This window comes from Rhipicephalus microplus, chromosome 8 (assembly GCF_043290135.1).
Source record: "Rhipicephalus microplus isolate Deutch F79 chromosome 8, USDA_Rmic, whole genome shotgun sequence".
Lineage (NCBI taxonomy): Eukaryota > Metazoa > Arthropoda > Arachnida > Ixodida > Ixodidae > Rhipicephalus > Rhipicephalus microplus.
The window spans coordinates 27517486-27540737 of record NC_134707.1 but is presented as its reverse complement, the minus strand read 5'-3'; positions in this window follow the sequence as shown (position 1 = coordinate 27540737).

Below are 23252 nucleotides of genomic sequence, written 5' to 3'. Positions count from 1 at the left end.
GTCAGGATACTTCGGTCAACTCAGATGAACTAACCATTTATTCATAACTGGTGTACGAAATGAAAACTGAATTTGAATATAATAAAGTGAGCACATACTACGTTCACTATTTATAAGTAAATTTATTTACACTATGTACCGAAGACAACAAAAATGTGACAAAATTTCAGTAATCATAGGCGCATACACATGGGTACATCTATATTCCAATATAAACATCACACAACATTACTCTATTGCACAAGACAGACATGACATGTGTGTACAAAATAACTCAACGAATTATTAAGATACAATGAATAAAATGGTGTTTAAAACAAGTGTTCAACGATTTCGAACACTTCGTACTCTGCCCCGCCGTGGTAGTCTAGTGGCTAAGGTACTCGGCTGCTGACCTGCAGGTCGCGGGATTAAATCCCGGCTGCGGCGGCTGCATTTCCGACGGAGGTGGAAATTCTGTAGGCACGTATGCTCGGATTTGAGTGCACGTTAAAGAACCCCAGGTGGTCGAAATTTGCGGAGCCCTCCACTACGGCGTCTCTCATAATCATTTGGTGGTTTTGGGACGTTAAACTTCACATAGCAATCAATCAATCACTTCGTACTCAACTATAGGAGAGCATTGAGCCGTCCGGATAGCTGTACACTGATAGTTGACTCTTATAGAAAGTATTTGCCAATATAGAGTTCATGGTACTATGCTATGACATAGCAGAACACCGTCCCAGTTGACTGACATCCTTGCGAAGCAGACAAAACTCCACGATGTACAGATGAAACAAAACGGTACATATAAGAACCCAGGTGTGCTACTATCATTTAAATATTCATGAAAGACTCAAGTGGTCAGTTTCATAGCCGAAACTGATAAGGCTATACATTTCATTCAAGGAAACATACATTCTTAGCATGCGAATTTAAAACATATGGCATGTAGTACGTCTAATAGACCTATCTTAGAAAACGATTGTGACACACCAGTAATTTAGCCTTCATTGCTGCTCTTGAGCAAATCCAAAATTGTGCCGCCAAGTTTACCTTGGGACTGTACGGAAGGAGGGAGAGCTGCCCCGCCAAAAAATGCGGAGCTAAGATGGGAATATTTTTCTGACCACCACCATAAACGGAGACCAAAATTTCTGTATTTAATTTGCTATAATTAAACTGAAAAGAACAGGAAAATTTTTCTACGCAAATCTAATTACGTTTCAAAACGTTTTGAGCATAGTTACAAAATCCTGGAAAACCAAGCTACAACGAAAATTTATGACAATTCATTTTTTTCGTACAAAATTTAAACCGTGAAAGAGGCTAAGTGAACAACAAGGTTATAGTGGGAACAAAGGCGTATTTTATATTATTTAGTGCAGTAATCCTGTGCTGTAACCTTCATTATATGTACTTGTGTGAACAGAGCTGTAGTGTGTAAGCGAACATACATGTATTTTATTTATTCAAGCAAGAGTCCCTTCCATAACGTCATTGGGTGCCGCGGGGTATCTAATGAATAAAGAATAAATAAAAATAAATGTTTTAACTCAGAAAAAAAATTTTTCACTGGATACTACTAGTTGATGAAAGAAACGAGGAAAGAAAATAATCAGTATCCTTTGTATCCCACTCCTGACATATCCATGCCCTCCGGAGGATATTTCGGTGTTCTAAAGTATTATTTTTTCTTCATTTAGTTTGATAACAATTATGAGGTTGGTACGTTGTACATGCGATTGATCACTATACCCAGGCCTACGACAAGTAAACGTTTAACAGGACTCAGAGACAGCTTCCCGAACACGTCCAGAGGTCATTGCACAATCAGCACTAACTAGTTGAAAGGCAGTCATCACTTATTTCACTTCCTTTAACAGACACAATCAATCTTCGTGTCGAAACAAAAAGTGTGCAAATCTTTTTCTCCGAGTTCGGGTTTCTAAGGCTGATCACAGATTACAGCTGCTAGCTTCCTCTCATGGTTTCTTTGTTCACTTAATTGTAATAATTTTGTGCTTTAGATGTTTAATCCGCTTATTCGATCGCTTCCGTGTTTGACGTCGCCGTTTAGTCAAGTTTTGTGCGATCTATCATCATTCGTCACACAGCTCTTCAAGCAACACCGGAAGCAGCAGGCTAACTAGCATATTTTCATGTCTTTTACAGCGATGTTTTATATTAAGGCGCTCGTTGCCGATCGCTGCAAAACAGAATAAAGATCGCGAGCGCTTCACGTCACTGGAATAAAAATAATAGGTGTGCATGTCTATTCACTGGCACCAATGAACCATTCGGAATGCATAGACTCGCACACAAAATGGCGTTTGAATAAAGCCCAGAATCGAATTTAAGAACGCATTGAAAAATTCTGTTAACAGGGGTTGCGTGAAGTCGAAGAGGGTGATGATTTAGGCTTGTTGGCATATATGGTAGCATGATAAGAGATGGTAGTGCAGACCAAGAACATGGACAAAAGAAGGCACATTCAAGGCAACACAGCACTAACTTTCAAGACAGTAACTTGTTTTGTCCTTGGATTGCACTACCATCAAATTATCATGCTACTATAACAAGCCTAAATCGGCACCCTCGTCGACTTCACACAAGCCGTCTTTACGAATTTCTTTGCTGCAAGCTTTTATCTTCCCCTTCTTTGCATTTTTAGGACATAAATATTTTTGTTATTGTTTTTGTAGAATCCAAATGCTATGCTCAATGAAAAAAACTTAATAAACGGTTTGAGAAAGAATGTATCTTAATAGAACTAAGAAGTGCAGGGGCACAGCCAGGAACTTAATGAAGGGGGTGCATACGTTTTTTGTGTTTTTTATCTATGTGTAGTCGACCCCAACTGTTTACTGACCACATGAGCGCATGGCCAAAGGCATCTTCGCGAAATTTCTACTACGTCAGCGGTAATCGACAGCACCGCGCGCATCCGGTAACCTATGGCCTTTGTGTTTTTTGAATGGGTACAAATAATATTCAACTTTCTCAGTTTATTGCGACGCACTTCTTGGCATCCGAGTCTACATACTTCCGCCTCAAGTGCAGTCTGTGCTCGACTGTTATCTGTCGCAACCTTTACTATACAAACTGATATCTAGCCGACGAAACACCGTTCGAGGCACGCCGCGATAGCTCTGATCCTGTTATGAAAATAGTAATGTGATGTTCAACCGCAAATACGTGCTTCGCGTAAAAAAAAAAAACGGCCCCGCAAACTCAGCGCTAGTTTCGGTTTCATAGAACATGCATGTTCTTAGAGGTTGCCGGGCGTCCTAAAATGCCGTTGAACGACGTGAGGTTCATGTGGATGTTCGCATTAGGTGGCTTTCACAACCTTTATCACTAAAAAAGTGAGATACCCCGTAAATAACTCCTTTTTGGTTTATGTTTTTTTTTCTTGTTCCTTATCTCACGAGTTTTTATTCAGGCGAAGTGATTGACTTGCGTTCGTAGCGCTTGCCTCCACACCTTCTCTCCCCTCGCTCAGAGATATTAGAAGTTGGAGCGCGCTCAGTTATCTCACTCGGTTGGCGTTTTATCTACGGGAAAGATAAAGACTGCCAGTGGCGGGCGAAGAACGGAAGCCGCAGTGAGCTATGCCGTACAAGTCAATCATGCATTCGCCGAAGATGGCGTAAACAGGTAACACGTTTTCCGAGGTTCGCGGTGTGCTAAGCCGGAAATTTCTAGTTCCGCAAATGTTTTACAGCGTTTCCTAAAGCCAACGGGTGAGCAGAAAAGTTCGGACCCATTATTTGAGCAGTCATTGTTTTTGCATGAGCACATATCTGTAAACACAGTTCTCTCCAAGCCTGACTGGACTGACAGAAGTGCAGTGTCGCTTGACTAATTGATGGAGACGTCAGAAGGCTCCTGTCGGGAAAATGCGTTTATTGAAAAGGCTTGCATTCGAGTTGACTCGGCTACATTGTTTTAGTTCCTTTAGTATCGCGTGTAGTTTACATTATGTCAAGTATTATTAGGATGCTTCTTGCTCATGAAATTCTCGCAGCCGTAGTTTCAAAATTTGTGAGCGTTTACTTCTAATAGTGTCGCTCAAATAAACTCGACGGACTAAATGCGTCTAAAAATATTACAGGTAATGTTGGTGAAGCGAACTTTTTGGATTTGTGGGGTTTAATGTCCCAAAACCACCATATGATTATGCGAGACGCGAAGCGAACTTCTTGACAAGTGAACTTTCCTTCGTGAAGGCAACACTGCTACCCTGACGAAGAAAAGTCAACATTGCGTAACACAGTTTCCAGCTATGCTCTTTCACAAAAAAAAACTTCTTATCGCTTGTAGTCTGTCTGTGCCTCTGAACTTCAGTTTCGTTTGTTACTCAAGTTCTGTAAGAAAACTATGCAGGCCGTCATAACAAATGTGATTGAGCCAAATACGACGTGTCCTACCTGCGATTGTTGACAATTCTGGCATTGGTTCGGATACTCTGCGTTCATCGTTTGCTTATTATGTCCCTATGTCAGTTGAAATTAAAGGCGCGTTTATAAACTGACACTTTCGCACTACGTGTATTTATTAGTTTTTTTATATACAAAGCATGTAATAGAAAGGGCATTACAAATGGGTCGATTGAGATTCGTATGCTTCAGAAATCAGTCAGCTTAACTTTCACCTCTTTGGAATACACGATCAAAGTTTAAAAGGAAAAAGATTAACAAAACTTTTATGGCCGCACTGGCAAAGCGGTCAATGAACCTGAAAGAAGGCACGAGCGAAGTGGGAAAGCAGGCCTTCCGGTGCAACCCCTCTCCTCTCGATTTATCGTCCTTTCCCTCTGATAAGGGACCTCACCAGTGACGTAATGAAATAAAATTTTTTGTTCAGGATTTATTTCTAGTGAAATGCCCGGCAACCGCAAGTGGTGAAAGCGGCGCTGCCGTTGGCCAGGGGAAATACACGGAATGATTGATTGATATGTGGGGTTTAACGTCCCAAAACCACCATATGATTATGAGAGACGCCGTAGTGGAGGGCTCCGGAAATTTAGACCACCTGGGGTTCTTTAACGTGCACCCAAATCTGAGCACACGGGCCTACAACATTTCCGCCTCCATCGGAAATGCAGCCGCCGCAGCCGGGATTTGAACCCGCGCCCTGCGGGTCAGCAGCCGAGTGGCTTAGCCACTAGACCACCGCGGCGGGCCGGAATTACACGGGAGGCATAAGGAGCTTTCGCACTCTGTGAAAATTGCAAATTAACAGTGCGCTACGCGGCAGTAAAAAAAAAATGAAAGGCTAATGAATAAAAAGAAGAGCTGTTTCTCACCTAGCACCGCGCTCGACGGTGTACATGGTGCACTACAAGGTGGCACGGACTGGCAGTTTTGCAGCCACTCATGCAGTTGGCGAACTTTTCGTGGTTGACTGTATACGCACGTATTCATGGAATGAAACGGGACAACTAAGGTCTAAGTAACGCAAATGCTTTCGTTCCCACACTCTTTACTTCAGGTCGTATTGGCCTCATTTTGACTCGAACTCGTAGATCAGAGACAACGTTATCTGTAGAGACCAGATTCTTGGCGACATGAAGTGGCTATATCGAGCGATCGCGCACACCAGTCGTTTTACTAAGAAATGTGATGCCGTGATTTAATCCGTCAGTACTGTACTTGCGTGTGTTTGTAAAAATGTAACGTAATATAGAGGAAGGAGGTTCTACGTTCCAAGACCATGGTATGTTTTCGATGTAGGTGGAAATGCTTGAAGCGCATGTACTTGAAAATAATAACAACTGTTGATACTTAACGTCCCGGAACCACGATATCATTACGAGTATTGCCCCAGTGAAGAGCTCTGGAAAGCTCAAATGCCTAGGGTGCATCTAAATCTGAATACACATGCCTCAAATGTTTTCGCCTCGAACGATAATGCGTCCCGTACGGCGCCTGCTGTTAGGTTTCGGCGCTCGTTAAAGAATCCCAAGGGTGCAGATTGCCGGAGCCCTTCACTATAAAACCCCTCATAATCTTTTTGTGGTATTTTAGCATAAAACTGATAGAGTTATGAAACCAATATAGAATTACGAGGCGTGCCGTAGCGAGGGCTCCATAACGTTTGGCAATCTGTTGTTCTTTAACCCCCCCTGACATTGCACAGTACAAGGGATGGCAGCTTCTTGTGTATGTTCGTATGCGTGTGTATGATATATAGATACGCATTTCAAGATTTCCGAAGTGTAGAGGTGGTTGGTTAAACTCTCGCTTTATACACTTACGAAAACCCGAGCTAGTCGGGCTTCACTAAGCGTGCTTTTAATTAGTGTTAATTCACGTTGTAACCAATGAACAAAGAAGGAATGGATGTGCATATAATTGTGTACTTTATTTATGAGGCTGTGAAATGGTTTTTTTTTTTTTTTTTATTTGAAACAAATCCCGCAGCGCCACTTAGGCATTATTGAGGGGGGCACAGAGCCTCATAAAATGAATCCGCAGTCTTGCGGCCAACTACATCGGCTGGTAACGTGTTCCATTCAACAATGGATTGCGGAAAAAAAGAATGCTTAAAAAGATCCGTTCTGGGGTTGTATGGCCGTACTTTAAATTTGTGATCATGACGGGAGGATTGATAATACGCTTTTTTTAAATAATCTGAAGCATTAATGCCCGTTTTATTGTTATATATCGAATAAAATAGTTTTAATCTTAGATTACGTCTTCGATCTTGTAAGTATTGCCAATTAAGTTCTCTTTTCATACAACGGGAGCTTTCAGTTCGGCCATATTTTCCCAGAACAAATCTTGCTGCCATCGACTGAATGCGCTCTAATTCATGAATATGTATTTTGTTAAACGGATCCCACACAGGACAGGCGTATTCTAGTATTGGTCTCACATAGGCATAATATGCGGCCTGTTTAACTTCCTTGGTTACATGTTTAAGATTTCTTTGTAAAAAGCCTAGGGCTTTTCCCGCTCTACTTACAACACTGCCAATGTGCTCAGACCATCCCCCATCCTCAGAAAGCGTGACACCCAAATACTTATATTTGTGTTCATACCTAATAACTTCATTGTTTAAGATGTACTGATTTGTAAATCTATTAACCTTTTTGGTGAAACTGACGTGAACACATTTATTCGTGTTTAATACCATGTCATTATTTTTACACCATGCCTCCACGTGATTAAGGTCATCCTGAAGCTGGGTGGAATCCGTTTGGTCGGTCAATTCAGTATACAACACACAGTCATCAGCAAACATTCTAATACGACACCTAATTGTATCCGAAATATCATTAATAAACACAAGGAAGAGAAGCGGACCGAGTACGGAACCCTGAGGTACCCCTGATGTCACCGAAGCTAAACACGAACAAGATCCACCAAGCACAACCTTTTGTTTTCTTGAAGTTAAATAGTCCGCAATCCAACGGCAAATGGTTTGATGAATGTTCAAGTTCTGCAGTTTTTGAATCAGAATAGAGTGTGATACCGTATCGAAAGCCTTTCTGAAGTCTAAAAATAAACAATCAATCTGTCCTCGATTATCTAAAACTGATGCTATATCATGATAGAATTCAATTAATTGGGTTGTGCATGAAAAACCCTGTCTAAATCCGTGTTTCATAAACACGGATTCATAGAGTTCTTCATAAAATGTTTCATAGAGTTTTTTTTTTTCACAGTCCTTTCTTACTCTATGACAAACTGAAAAACAAACTGAAGATATTTAAGTATCGTAATGAAAGTCCTAATAAAGTACAACTCCCAAGCAACAAGGCAGACTTGATGGGTTATTACTTTGGCATCGGTAAACCACAGTTTGTTCGTAGGATATGGGATATACGTAATTACGGCTTACGTTCTCCTGACAAAGGCGTCAATAAAAAACACAATGGAAACTGGTCTGTCGTAGAGGAAGGCTACTGATTCCTAAGTGAAGACGATGCCCAGATCATTACACGCGAATAGTTATCAGTTTAAATGTACACGGAAAGCCGATGTACCCCCGTCTCCGAGCTTTCTTGGCACGTTGCCAACGAAGACTACTGCAAAAAAAAAAGGCCCAACATCGAGAAATGGTGTGCACGTACATGAAGTCCACTTTAATTTAACGGTGATGAGTGTCGTTAAAGAACGTTTTATGAAATTCAACATTGGTTACGTCAGTGAGAGCACAGGATTATAATTGATAATAGTTAATGAGAATGACTTATGTATCACTGATAATACTAAATCTGAAATCGCCCACGTGTATTGATCCGTACCTTATAATTGTTCTTCGTCGCTGGGGATTCTTTTTGCCATTTTTGTCATATAAATAGTTTTGCACTGCTTTGCCTAAATTAGTTTCCACACTGTTTTTTTTTACAATACAGATTTCTGTATATTTATCTGAAATCCGGGTACCAAGTCTTCATGGTAAATTATAAGCGCCTTCATAGTTTATTTTGCAGTTTCTTCTGAAAATTTAGTGCCACAGACCCGACATAGTTAAATTGAACTACATCGTCCCTGCCTTTAACTACCACTTCGTTTCCAACCAATGTACTCAAAACATTTGCTCTTTCTTGGCCCTTCTGCTGTCTGAACGAAGATTTGATGCAAAGCGAGTCCTCGCGTGGACAATTAACCATTACCATACTTACGCGGCACTTGCTGTAGACAGGAAAATGTGGTGCCTATCCCAGCCCTGTTTTCCCTGTGTCATACGCGAGACCTGTCCTCACTTCGAATCAAGTTCTAGAATTTCTTCTCCCTTCAGCCATGATCTTGCTACAAAATGTCAAATTTCATTATCATAATTGAAGCGTTTGTGAACGTAGTGGTATATATATATATATATATATATATATATATATATATATATATATATATATATATATATATATATATATATATAGAGAGAGAGAGAGAGAGAGAGAGAGAGAGAGAGAGAGAGAAGGTAAATTTAAGGGCTCGTTTACTTTTCTAGAAACTATATGCCAAGAGAAGTACCGGAGATATTTTTAGAAGTAATTGTGAAAAAAGAAAAGTATATGAAAATATTCACAGCGTATCCAAGAGTGAATAATGACGAGTGGAGCGAAGCGTCTGTCTGTGCAGTCATCCGTGTGGGTCGCTCATTTTTGCCTACTGGTGTCACGTAGAACATGATCACGGTCACGTGCTACGTGCACCGCAGCACCCGAACGTCAACGTGGGTTTACCTTTTCGGTGCACGTGGCGCTAGCTTCATCCGTGAAAATTCGGCATATACAGTAGCCCGGTTTTTACATTGGCATGCATGACCACCACTGGTTTTCCGTCAAGTGAATATTTTTCGTCAAGATTTTTTGCTATACGTGTTATAAAATGCGTGGTGGTGGTTTTCTTGTTTGAATAATCACGCTTGTTTTCTTACTACGAGTTTTAATGATATTTTAAAACAAACATATCTAGTAACATCGACCGTACGATCTCCCGGTTTAAGTTTTGCTTGAACGGCTGGACAGCCTCCAAGTATTCTAAGAAGCAACAGTTTCATAGCTTTCGAGAATTTAGTGCCCCTGTTCATGTCTTCGTTGCATTGGCGTGCTATTTGAGCCTATGATGCATGACAGACTCACGTAGCACATTGGAGACGGCTGGTACAAACTAGAACCGGACTCAAGAACGCCATGCTTTAGGCGGGTTCAACGCAGGAGGAAGAAAACTTGTTCTACAAATGGCGTCGAGCAAACGTCGGCAAGGCTGACTTCAAGGGTGACCATTTTCCACGGTGTTGCGATTCATAGCTAAAGTCGCTTGGTTTACGTCACCGTTAGCCCATGCCATTGCATTGAAAGTGCGCGACATACAATACGGCTAGACGGATTCTTCTGTGGTGGCTCATGTGATGGTCTATCCGCTCATCGCGCGCGCCTATGGGGCTCCGTTACTCCTCTTTTGGCTAATTTTACTTAGGAGTGTATACCTAATAATGGGTACATATACTAATGAAATGTTTCAAACACACGTTAAGAATGGAACATGAAAGAAAACATTTTACTTTGCTATTTGACATCAATGTGCGGGTATCAATTATTAGCGGAATTACGTTTTATTTTTTCGTAACTACCGATTGCTGGGGGCAAGAGACTCCTATAAATTGTGAGTGGGGACCACTGAACTAAACCTTGAAAATAATTATTCATTTAGCTTCCTGAGCGTGACTCTCCGACACAGCCCGTAACTTCCTCGATGTAATTAGGAATACATTATAGTGGTGGTCCCGAGCGTCTGCTTCAGCTATCGAAACCTTTCGGCATACGCAGGAAACCTTTGGAACACACAGGAAGTTTATCCCTATTAGGTTAGATTTATAGCAACAGTGATGAATAACGCGTCTGATGAGTCACGACGGAATAATAGCGCTTTTCCCAGACATGTCACTCACGCCAAGACTCATACATACGCACGCAAGGGTATACCCCGAGATAGTGACACGATATAAGAAGGAAGTGAGTGTTACTAAGGAATATCCATCATACTTAATCTATGAGGCTCAGTGCATCCCAAGATGAAAACAAGATCATAGATCATACGTGAAGATGAAAGAAAGCAGCTAACCACGGCAGAACAAGTAATAAGTTCTTTATTTAGTAATACCTGCTTACCCCTTTTTAAAAACTGCGCCGGCTGCGATTACAGGAAATTGCGAGAGCAGCCTCTAGCCAGAACGTTTTTGGCATGCTACCTGCTTTCTTTTCTGGTGAGTTAACGAAAACCAGATTTAGAGATTAGAAAGCTCTGCCTGTTGTTCGTTCTCTTTCCACCGAAGTGGCAGACACATTGATAGCGGCTGTTTTTAGAAAGGTTTGCTGTACGTTGGTAATTGGAAGTGTTCCCTGACCAGGGTCTCCACCTTCCTAAGGACCAAATATGGACCTAAAAAAATATCACCTTCAAGATAACAACAACAACAAAAAAGAACGCCATCCCCCGTGGAAATCCAATTTCAGGATTGCTGTTGACAGTACGTTGATTACATGTCGGGCATTGTATCGATACATGATTGATTGATATGTGGGGTTTAACGTCCCAAAACCAGTATATGATTATGAGAGACGCCGTAGTGGAGGGCTCCGGAAATTTAGACCACCTGGGGTTCTTTAACGTGCACCCAAATCTGAGCACACGGGCCTACAACATTTCCGCCTCCATCGGAAATGCAGCCGCCACAGCCGGGATTCGAACCCGCGCCCTGCGGGTCAGATTGTATCGATACACCGCGTCACTGAAGGAACCTTTAATTACACAGTGTTGTGATTAGTCTGAAATCTTCATTGCTTTGTAGAAAAGATAAAAATTAGTGCCAGCAAAGATTGTTTATTTAATGTTTGTTAAAACGTTAATTCTAGTGTTATGCTCCCCAAACTATTAAAACAAGATCACTTCCCGAAAATAAAAAGAAAGAGTGACAATTTTGGCCATTGCCCCGCTGCCATTTTCACTTTTGTATTACCGACATACTCACGTCTTTATAGCCGGACAAGAAAGGCACACGGAGATTTATTGTGAAATTCCCGCAGTGCACTTCCACATTAAACATTTCCTTTTTTTCCTACGGGGGGCTGCTTCTGGTACCAACATTATTTTTCTCTCGCCTAAATGCCGTATACATATTGGTTGGTAGAGCAGGCCACAGACAGATATCTTAACACACACACACACACACACACACACACACACACACACACACACACACACACACACACACACACACACGCACACGCACACGCACACGCACACACGCACACACGCACACACGCACGCACGCACGCACACACACACACACACACACACGCAACGCACACACACACACACACACACACACACACACACACACACACACACACACACACACACACACACAGTTCACAAATATCAATCCAAGCCTACGAATAACGTAAACATGCAAATAAAACATGTTACTATCAGTTTTTTTCTAGTCGACAGGCTGCGAAGGTTTTGGTTCAGTTAACATCAACGGAAAGGTTTTTTATATACAGGGTGTCTAAAAGAAATGTTTTTAGCATGGTCTCTGGTTTTGTTAAATCCAAAAAGGTCCTTTTCCCGTTTGGTTGGGCTACTGAATAAAAAAAAAATATCTGTTACGGTTCGTACAGGTTCTTAATTGTATGCAAAACGTTGAAGCTAGAGTAACAATATAGACATAGCATTTATAGTTACTTGCGTTGCTTTTAAGAACGTGACATTGGAGAACAGCGCGTTCTTCCTAATTTTTCGAAAGGAGCGCGAGTAATTGTGCCTATAATTCCCACCAACTAGCCTATTCTAGTTACATTTTAGGTTATAGCACTTAATTTTCTGTGTTTGAATTACAGTGTTTTGAAACCACTCGACGTCTTCTGTGAATGGCATGAGCATGATCTCAGTATTTGTATGTAATCGAGTGTATTCCCTGATATGCGAGACTGGCAATCTCAGCGCTGAAACAAACTTCAGCGCTGAAATCGCCCTCTCTACTCTTGCCTGCGTTTGAGACACACGAAAGTTCACTTGCGTTAATATCAAAGGCAATACGGATGTAGAAATATAAACAGCTGTTGTTACAACTCCCTACGCTTTGCTGAACATTTCGACACATCCTTCGTTTGGAACTTATGTCTGATATCGATGCCCTTACTGACCCTTGAGTTATGCATTATCGCTCATACTACATCCCCTCGGTGGTTCAAGATAGCTAAGTTTTCTCGTAAAACAAAAAAAAAATGAAAATATTTCGGTTTCACTCCAGAATTGTTTCAAAATAACCTTTCGATTACGTTTTCCTTGTGGTCAAAAACAAGATTTCTTGTTTCGCTTTTCGTTTTTCATTCTCGTCTATGCTCACACTGGTCTTTTTTTTTCCGACTTCATTAAATTTAACTGCCGCAATTACTGTCCTTCAAACAAAACCTACAAGAAAACACCCCATATACTTTGCCCACGTTCATTATCTGTAGCCTCGATAAATACTTCTTAAGAACATAACATTAAAGGCCGAATTCCACTGGGAAATACAGAAGTGCAAAAACTGAAAGTTTTTTCGTGAGATTTTTTGCATGACAGAATATATCTATTCACTATACTCCTAGATGCATACGCTACATGTTGGAAGATGTTGGTTGTATTTACAAAGAACACGTGTACAGTCAGCAACACAGGTAAGTTATGGTGAACTGCGCCCCACAATCACTTCAGGTCAGGCTGCTCCGAATTTTCTCAGAAGCATTTCCAAAAATATCTAGGCTGGATCGACGCTTTCCCGAACTTAAAACTCATTTTCATCTCCTTTGAAGTGTTTGCTTTTATGAGATATTTCGTGATGCAGTCTTCGGAAAGATTGATTAGTCAAGCCTTCACAATCCATCACTGATTTCGTTCAGGCTATTCTCCCCCGAAACGTCAGAGCTAATTACGTTTGTAGCCGCCTCTCATTTAGTTGTGGTTTTCTAGCGATGCGCTTAAACGTAGTGCGAGGCACAAGCCGTAGTAGATACTTCATCAAACGTGAAATTTGGCTGGCGGTGTCTCTTGTGAGCGGAGTCAGGTACGAGTTACGCGATAAAAAAGGTATGAGCTATCTTCCCGAAGGGAACCATGATGGAATGCGAAGCAACAGCGGTGCGTACGGCGTTGAACTGGCTGAAACGGGCACTGACGCGGGCGCTGGAAGAATGGCGTGAAGCGAAACTCGGACTAGCCTTTACTCTAGTAAGCGTTTCTTCGAAACGCGAGGACACGGGAGGCGGGTTTAGTTCCGTGGAAGTTTCATCGCAGATAAACGAGCCGAAACCGTGTTTTCACTCGACGTATGGTCGAGCGTTGCAGGCGGTGGAGAGGGTGAAACGTGCGAGAAGTGTGTTGTGAGTGGGCGGAGGAGCGACACCACCTAGGTGTGTGGGAAGGAGCCGGCAGCGTCCGCGGGTGAGGAAAAGAGTGACGTCAACGCACAGCGTCGACTTGACCAACATTGTTCCAACAACTGCGGCGGGCGAAACGCGGTGCGGTGCGTTGGCACGGAGACATGGATGGACAGCGTTACTCAGGCTAGTCAAAGAGCTGCTGCTCATCTAATAATCTTTTGGCCACTTTGCGCAAGGCAAGCGAGATCCATGTATGGAGTACACATAGTCAAGCGCTCGTTAGTGTGTACTCTTTCTTTAAAAGATTTCATCATAACAAGATTACGCAGCAACACGACGCCACGCCGGCGTCACAAAACGCTAAACTTTGTGACGTCAGTATGAAGCCACGATAGTATTAGGAGACCTCACGTCACGTTATGTCGCCGTCACATCACATCGCAGCTTGGCCAAAAGGGAACTGATCACAGAGGCAGTGCAAAACTGGTTTATGTGCTTCCGATTTTGAAGCCGTGCAAAACCAGGTGTTGTGCCTCCGATCTTGGGGCTGTGCAAAACCAGGTGATGTGCCTCTGATCATTGAGGCAATGCAGAACCAGGTGATATGCCTCTGATATTGGGGGCCGTGCAAAGCCACGTTATTTGCGGCTGAGAGGAAAGAGTATAGAGGTTTCGGCTTTGAGTCGTCTTCAATGAATGCATAAAGGGGGCTGTCGAATCCGCCACGCACACTTCTTTGTCCTATTTTAATGTAATTCACCACTCATCGAAGGTCACGCCGCAATGTCTGTAAGCTTCGCGATTGTTTCAGACTTTTCTGTGAAGAGCTTCCGAACAACGATAAAAAAACTGAGCCGACTTTAGAGCTAACTCGAGCACCAGCGATAACGCTGGAATGATCGCCGAGACAGCGTATTATGAAATCCGACGTATTTTGTGGACTGCCAAGTTAGCTACGACCGGCGGCCGTGTTTTATTTTAGGATTTTACGGATAGTATCGCTAGGGGTACTTTCAGTTTTCGTTTTATTAAGCACAAGTTAACCCGATAAGTGATTTCTTCTTTACCAAATGCGTTTTTTGTACTTATCGTGAAAACGCTGTGATCAACGGAAGCAAATATCCTTGATTCATGGCCCACTGTATATGAGAAAGTCGGTTCTTCACAATCAATCTGCGCATCTGCTCCAGCAAATTGTCAATACCAAAAGTAAAAACAGGGGATATTGGGTTTCCCTTTCTTTTTGTGCAGAAAAATCAGCTGTAAGCCAGACTCGAGTGTGGGTTTGCTGAAACATCATAAAAATTCTGAATAGGTCACGAAAAATATTTTCTATTCTCCCGAAGTTTGCTGCAAGCGGTATTATAGGCATGCCACTCCACTATCTTACTTTTTGTCTTCCCAGTCTTTACACGAAGAGGGCGCTAAAGTGTTCAACATTATGAACACGAAAGACTCACAATCTTGGGAGCCTCACCAAGCGCGAAAGTTCACAGGCGGCGTCTACCAGAGTGACGAAAAGAATAATCTACCGTTACGTGGTGGTGTCAGCACACGTGGTCATTGTTACGACAAATATGACGTCGCCATGAAGTCACAACACGGATATTACGTTACGGGATCATCACTCGAAACCGTCACTTCGTCGAGGAATGGCCGATCGCTGAGGCAGCCTATAAGCATGCGAGGTCCAAAAGTCTTGGTATGCCACCCGCCCTGCTTCAATCTTGTCTTCGCTTGTGATAATAATACCTTGGGCTTTTACGTCTCGAGCTTCATATAATCATGCGGGACGTTGTAGTAGAAGGTTCGTGAAATATTTACCATCTGGTGCTCTTTCAGGTGCACCGACATCAAACAGTACACAAACATCTACCATTTGGCCTCCACCGAAATGCGGCTACCACGACTGAAATCAAACTGGTGACCTTCCGGTAAGCAGACAAGCACTGTAACCAACGATCCACCCTTGCCGACCATCTTCGCTTGTCATTCGTGCGGTTTTGTCACGTGTCATGTGAGATAAACAAAACGTGTTCCACAACATGTCTATCTCCGTGCACGCATATTACGCACACTTTGGGATCCTGTCTCAAAGACAATCAGAACAGCTACACACAGCGATTCTTCGCGAAGATATCCAGTCATTCAGGCGCCTAACTGAGCGTGCTAGCCTAACGGCAACCACCGACCGGCACTCACCTGCCATTCCCACAGGCGCGCAAGGCAAAAAAAAAAAAAAAAAGAAGCATCGATCTCTCTTGTTGTCGTGCGCAGGTTCCCAAGCATTCGCGAAAGTGCTTCTCCAGGGGCAGCGCATCGCAGGCACGGAATGCACGTACACAACGGCAAGCAGAGCGCATACACCATGAGTGCCCACCATACGATGCCGCTGTTGTTTTGGAGGAGCAAAAAGCGCACCCCTGGTTCTGACAGAAACCAGAGTGGCTGCCTGAAAAAGACAGAACCCCAAGAGATGCGGTGCCAGAATCCTTGGTTCGTTACACGGAGTGCGTGGTTTCTTTGAGATGGAACGGCATTGCGACGGAGCCTGGCTGTCTCGAGAGGGCGCTGGCATGCAAGACCAGCTTCAGCCTGAAAATTAGAGTTAGGTGTTACATTTGGAGGCCAGACATTTGCGGTGTTATGTGTGACATTACGAGGGCAGATCAGTCGCTGTCGCTTCAGCATAGCGGAGCGATGTGGACTTTGCTGCTGTATCAGTAGGGTAGACAAATGAGAATGAATGTGCCACACCGCTTGGGAAGGTTTGATAGGTATTGATGTGTTATATTACGTGGGTATGCTGATATCATATGGTGTGCAACGTTAGGGGAGCAGAATGATACGGTGCGGTGTGTCACATTATATGGCGACTGACCGATTCAGTGTGGGAGGTAATATTAGTCGAGTGGACTTATCAGGCATAAGGCATGAGGATATGGAGGTAATAATTGGGGTGTTACAATATGAGGAGAGACCGATATGGCGTGGCGTTTGACATGAGGAGGCCAGGTCGATACAGAGTTGCACGTGAGTTTACGGCAGACCAATATGGAGCTACATATTACATTAGGTGGATATACCCATACAGAGTGATGTGTTACATTCATAACGCATGCAGATAATTACAGGAATGTTACATGACAAGGGCAATGCTATAAGATGGAGGTATACATTGTTAGAAGGCGAGACTGACACGGAGTAAAAGTTTTTCATTAGGAAAACAGACCGTGATGATGTTCTATATCATACATAAAAATGGAGTACTAACAAAGACTAAGTTAAGCTAACAATTCTAGGGTAGGCATATAGTTGAGGAGCTACAATACGAGAGCAGATAGATACGGTAAAGAGTATTTCGTTGGGAGGCGACAGATTTATTTATTTATTTATTTATTTATTTATTTATTTATTTATTTATGTACCCTCAGGGTCAGAGGCATTGAAGAGGGGAGTGGGTTTACAAAAAATAGATTCAGAAGGAGAGTAAAGGGGAGTACAGGATTCAACTTTTACTGAATAATCAATTTTAGCTGATAACAAAGTTAGGACACAAAATCAGAACAAAAGAGATCTAGTGTACATATTTTAAATAATCTTAGTATACAATTCTAGCTACAAAACACATCAGAACACGCAAGAACATAAAAAAAAACGAAAAAGGCACACGTCATAAGTAACCTCAGTTTACAATGTTTGTTAGTGCAGTGCGAAACAGCTGATAATCAGTAATCGCAGCTATCGCTCCAGGAAGCTGGTTCCAGTCTTTGCTGGTGCGTGGGACAAAGGATTCTGAACACGTTCTTGTTTGGCATATCGGTATACCAACTTTGTGCGCATGATCAATGCGAGAGGACACGTAGGACGGTGAAAGAAAAAGATTAGCACGAAGGTGGGGGCTGTTATGGAAGATTTTATGAAAATGGCACAGGCGAAAAAACTTACGACGAGAAGAAAGGGAAGTCAGCTGCAACGAGTTTTTCATAGCTGTAACGCTTGCTGTGCGATCGTAATCGTGTAGGATAAACCGGGCAGAGTTATTTTGGACCAGTTCGAGGGCTTTAATCAGATAAACCATGCTGGGATCCCAAACTGAAGCAGCATATTCTAATTTACTTCTAACCAAGTTCTTATACATCAGTAGTTTTAGAGAGGAAGGTGAAGAAGAAAAATTGCGACGAAGATAGCCTAACTTATGGTTTGCACTGTTAATAATGTTGCTTATGTGAACGGACCAGGTCAGGCAAGAAGTAATGTGCACACCTAAGTACCGGTAGGATGAAACACAATCGAGTAGAACATTATTAAGATGGTACGAGGCGGGAGTGGTTGAATACGCGTAAAATTTTACACTTTTTAATATTAAGGTTCATTAGCCAAAGACTGCACCAGTTTGAAATAGCGTTAAGGTCGTTTTGTAAAATACTAACATCACTTGTGTCGTTAATTTCACGAATTATCACACAATCGTCAGCGAACAGGTGTATGTTCGATGAAACGCAATCAGTGAGGTCATTGATTTAAATTAAAAATAAGAGGGGGCCCAGGACTGAGCCTTGTGGTACGCCCGAATTAACAGAACATTCTGGGGAATTATATGAGTTGGCTGCAACAAACTGTGTACGGCCACACAAAAAGTGTTCCAGCCATTTGAACACATCACGATCAAGGATGAGTTTGCTAAGTTTCAGGAGCAGGAGATTACGGGACACTTTCTCAAAGGCTTTTGCAAAATCTAAAAAAATACAGTCCGCTTTGGAGCGACGGTCAAGAATGCGGTGAAGCTGGTGTGTAAAAGACAGTAATTGGGTTTCACACGAAAATCCCTTTCGAAAACCATGTTGTGCATCCGTGAAAATAGATACGGCGTGGAAGTGTTCAATTAGGAAGATATAAAACTGAGTCAGTTGTTGACAGTACTTGAACATATCCAAACACAACGCGATAAGGACGCGGGCATAGAGAAAACAGGGGACTCCCTTTTTCTATTCGTCCGCGTCACCATTGTGGTGTGTTTCAACGTATCTAAGGCTTTCGCTTCAAAAATGTGAAGACTGGCTCACACCTTCAAAAGTTAAATAACCTTTTTAGCTGGGTCAAAGTAAACTTGCATCAACTCCGGGTAAAAGTAAAGGAGGTAAATAGATTTTCCTCCTGAAGCAACCGTTATCAGTGTTCCGGAAAGTTCAGAAACGTCTTTTCAAAAAGGGCTCCTCCATAGCCGAAGCTTTAGTGCAATGTAAGCGTTCTTATCTCCTTCAACTGAAAGTCCCACTTTAGCTACTCCAGTTTTATCGTCAGTCGGCAGTACCGTTTATCCACCCAGGAAAAAAAATAAAAATGACATTCTTAGGTGAAGCCAGATCTAACCAACGCTGTTTGTGCAATTACATCATTTCGGGGGACTTTCAATTTTGCTTGCCTGTATTTCTACCTGAACATTCTAGCGAACATGACTGTTCAGTTTCCTTCGGGCAAGCCACATCTTATTCATGTTACCCTACAGGCCCCAGAGGAGCATAGAGTAGGGGGGGGGGGTTACAGAAAAATCACAATACATAAAGCATAAAAAGAAATATATAGAAGAAAACAAAGAAAATTGCACAATGGAAGGGAGAAGAACAAACACTATAAGCAAATGCAGCAAAATACGAAATGAAAAAAAAAATAAAGCATCTTTATACAAAATCAAGAGAACATATAAATTTGCAGTAGCTCACAAAATTGGACCGGATCTCTCAAAGAAACAATTTCATCCGGAAGGCTATTCCAAACTGCGATGGCGCGTGGCAATGCAGAATTATTGAATGACTGTGTGTTGCCGAAGATGCATCTGAAACTGAGATGATTATGAAGTCGACTATATGTACGCGAAGGAATGTCAAGCGATAGACGACTGGTCCACGAGTTGTAGTAGTACTTATGGAGGAGGCATAGACGGGTGACAGAGCGGCGGGAATCCAAGCTAGTAAGGGCAATATTGCGTTTGATTTGGGTGATGCTGGAGTGACGGTTATACATTGAAGTGATGAAGCGGGCTGCACGATTTTGGAGTGATTCCAGTTAATCTATTAGGTATTGTTGATGCGGAGACCAGATCTATGAAGCGTATTCCAGCTGAGGACGTACAAACGTTTGGTAGGCCTGCTGCCGAATGGTAGATGGGGAATGATGCAGATTCCGGAGCAAGAATCCCAGAGTTCTGTTTGCTTTCGCGCATATCTTGTCGATGTGAGTACACCAGGAAAGATTAGTACAAAGATGGACAACAAGGTATTTGTGTGTAGATGAACGGGAAATTACAGTTGAACAGATAGAGTAAGAAAAGTTAAAAACCGATTTCCTACGGGTGAAAGAAAGTACGCAGCACTTAGATGTGTTAAGCGTCATTTTCCAACGGTCACACCACTGATTTATTAAGTCGAGGTCCTTTTGTAAATGTATGTGGTCTTCTTCAGAGTTAATAGTTCTGTACACTACGCAGTCATCCGCGAAAAGACGATTTGAGGAAGAAATGTTACAAGGCAAATCATTAATATAAATCAGAAAAAGAAGAGGGCCTAATACACTGCCCTGAGGCACACCTGATGAAACAAATGAAGTAGACGAGCTGAAGTTATTGACAAATGTGAACTGCTGTCGATTGGACAAAAAAAATTTTCAAGCCAAAATAATGTTGATGAGTCGAGTTTAAGTGCAGACAGCTTAGCTATTAGGCGACAATGGGTAACTCTGTCAAATGCTTTCGCGTTGTCTAAAAAGATTCAGTCAACAATTTTATTACTATTCATGCCGTTATGTAAATCAGACGTAGATTCTAATAGCTAAGTATCACAAGATAACGCTTTCCGAAAACCAAGCTGATTTAGAAAGAAGTTATTTGACTCAAGATGGCTGTATATATGAGAGGTGATGATGTGTTCGAGCAGCTTGCAACAGATGTATGTTAGCGAAATAGGGCGGTAGTTACCGGGTGTGTGTTTGTTACCATCCTTGAATATGGGAATAACCTTTGCTATCTTCTAGTCAGTGGGAAGTTGACTAGAAGATAAAGACTGTTGAAAAATGTGGCATAAAATTTGACTGGAAGAAGCGGATGTGTTTTTAAGTACCTTGGAAATAATGTTGTCAACACCACACGATGTAGACAGCTTTAGACCATGTAAGGTTTAGATATGCCTTCAACAGTAACAATGATAGGAGACATGAAGCAGTACTCACGATCGGGGACACAGGGAACCGAAGAAAAGTCTTCATTAGTAAAAACCGAGCAAAAAATGAATCGAAGGTTGAAGCACACTCAGATGCAGAGACAGTAACATTATCGGCGTTATGTAATGTAACAATGTCACTGCCACGGTCAGGCGAAATGGCACGCCAAAACTTTTTAGGGTTAGTCAGTAAAAGTGAAGACAGGTCGGTGGAAAAATATTTCTTTTTCGCTTCGCTAATCGCAAGACAGTAAGATTTTAAACAGTATTTATACATATACCATGACTTAGAAGATGATAACCTTTCAGCTGAAGCATATAACCTTTTCTTTTTATTTCTGAGTGATCTAAGCGATTTTTTTAAACCATGGGTTCGATTTGTCGTTAGAGATTGTTATTAGTCGAACATATTTATCTATGAGGAGCACTATAATGTTTCTAAAGGAATTCCAGTTATATTGAACAGACCTGTTGGTGAATGAGGGAAGAAATGTATTGTGTAGGAAGACACCTAGTTCAGAGTTCAATAGAACGTAATTTGCCTTGCTATAATCCCTGATTACCTTGCGCTGAACACCCGGAAATTTTAGCCATAGTGCTAGACCATCTGAATTATTTTGAAATTGATTGAGAACTACTTCTACATGATATGCAGTTATAGATCTGTGAACGTTTATGAGGATAGCATTTATCACTTATATGGTGCGCTTCAAAGTTGTCATGGCGTCCCTCGGCTGTCGAACTATTATTGTAGTTACGCTTATAATATCATTTCACAACAACCAACCAAAATAATATTACACTTTTACTAGAGATGATTTATTTGCAAAAGAACTCCCCGACGTAGACCGTAAATTCCATATTAAAGACGTGTAAAGAACTCCAAGAAGCGCGAACATCCATAAATACTATTGCCATTGCAACACCCATGACAATTTTCTAAAAAAAGCTTTCTTCTTAACATACTAAAAAAGCACAAACTATCATTTTATGGTTTCAAGGTAGCTGAAAAAATTTTCATGTAGCCAGAAGTACTAACAGGGTTTTTTTCTCATTGTTTAAGAGAAGACCACTTACTTTGAACGGAGTAGTTCTCAATCAATTTCAAAATAATTCAGATGGTCTAGCGCTAAGGCAAAACATTTGTTGTAGAAAGACCCAGATGGCGAAGTGAAGCTCAAGTTGCGTTTTCCCCGGTCTTAACTTCAAATATAAAGCAATTATTAAAGACATAGCAATGACCCATCACCTTCTCCACTCAGCTGTCATAAAGCAAGAAGCGCGAATTTGAGGAATACAGCGAAAAAGACTTATATCTTCAAAACCCAAATAAATAGTAAGAACTTCGTCGATTTTGGCATGCATGAGAATAAAAAAAATTATAAGTCTATAGACTAAGTTGGAATTCCATGCCCAAGTGTACAAACGAGGCTGAACTAAAAAATTCTAGGTACCTTACTTTAGCCATACAACCACGTCCGTTTTAAGATAACACATTAAGTTACTGCACTAAAGTGTGCCATAGTGTGTTCAAAGATAATGTGGCCCTACAGTAACTTGTTAGAAATAGCTGCATCATCTCCTAAATGACGAAGCTGTTTGCAAAGACTTGTATCGTTCTTCAATATATGTTTGTGTCAACAACAAATAAGTGATGAAATACTGCAATAATTGACGTTCCCAAACCGCAATATGACTATGAGGGAGGCCGTAGTTTCATCATCCTTGTTTTCTGGCACGCACTGGCGCTGTAGCCCCTATACTATGGCGGTGGGCAAGAAATTAATCAGTGCTAGCCATCATTCACCACAGGTAGCTTCTTTCATTACTTGGTAACGAAGATGGTACAAAATAATTACAATGTACAGCGGACCGGAAGTAATTGAAGTATATTTCTAGTAAAAACTGAGGATGTTGCTTGGAAATTACTTGAGCTCATTATTATTCATTTACCAACTGATGTATAATTTTGCCAGCCCATATGTTTTATAGCACCACGGAAGCAGCTATCTGGTTTGGCGCTGAGGTTTACCAGCCTTTGCATTATTTTTTTTGTGGGCAATCGCATAAGCCACTACAGAAGCACACACGTGTGCCTGAGTTTAAATTAACCAAGAGCGTGATTAGTAATCGATTTGGAATTACTCACTCGAATTACTTCATTGCATTACTAG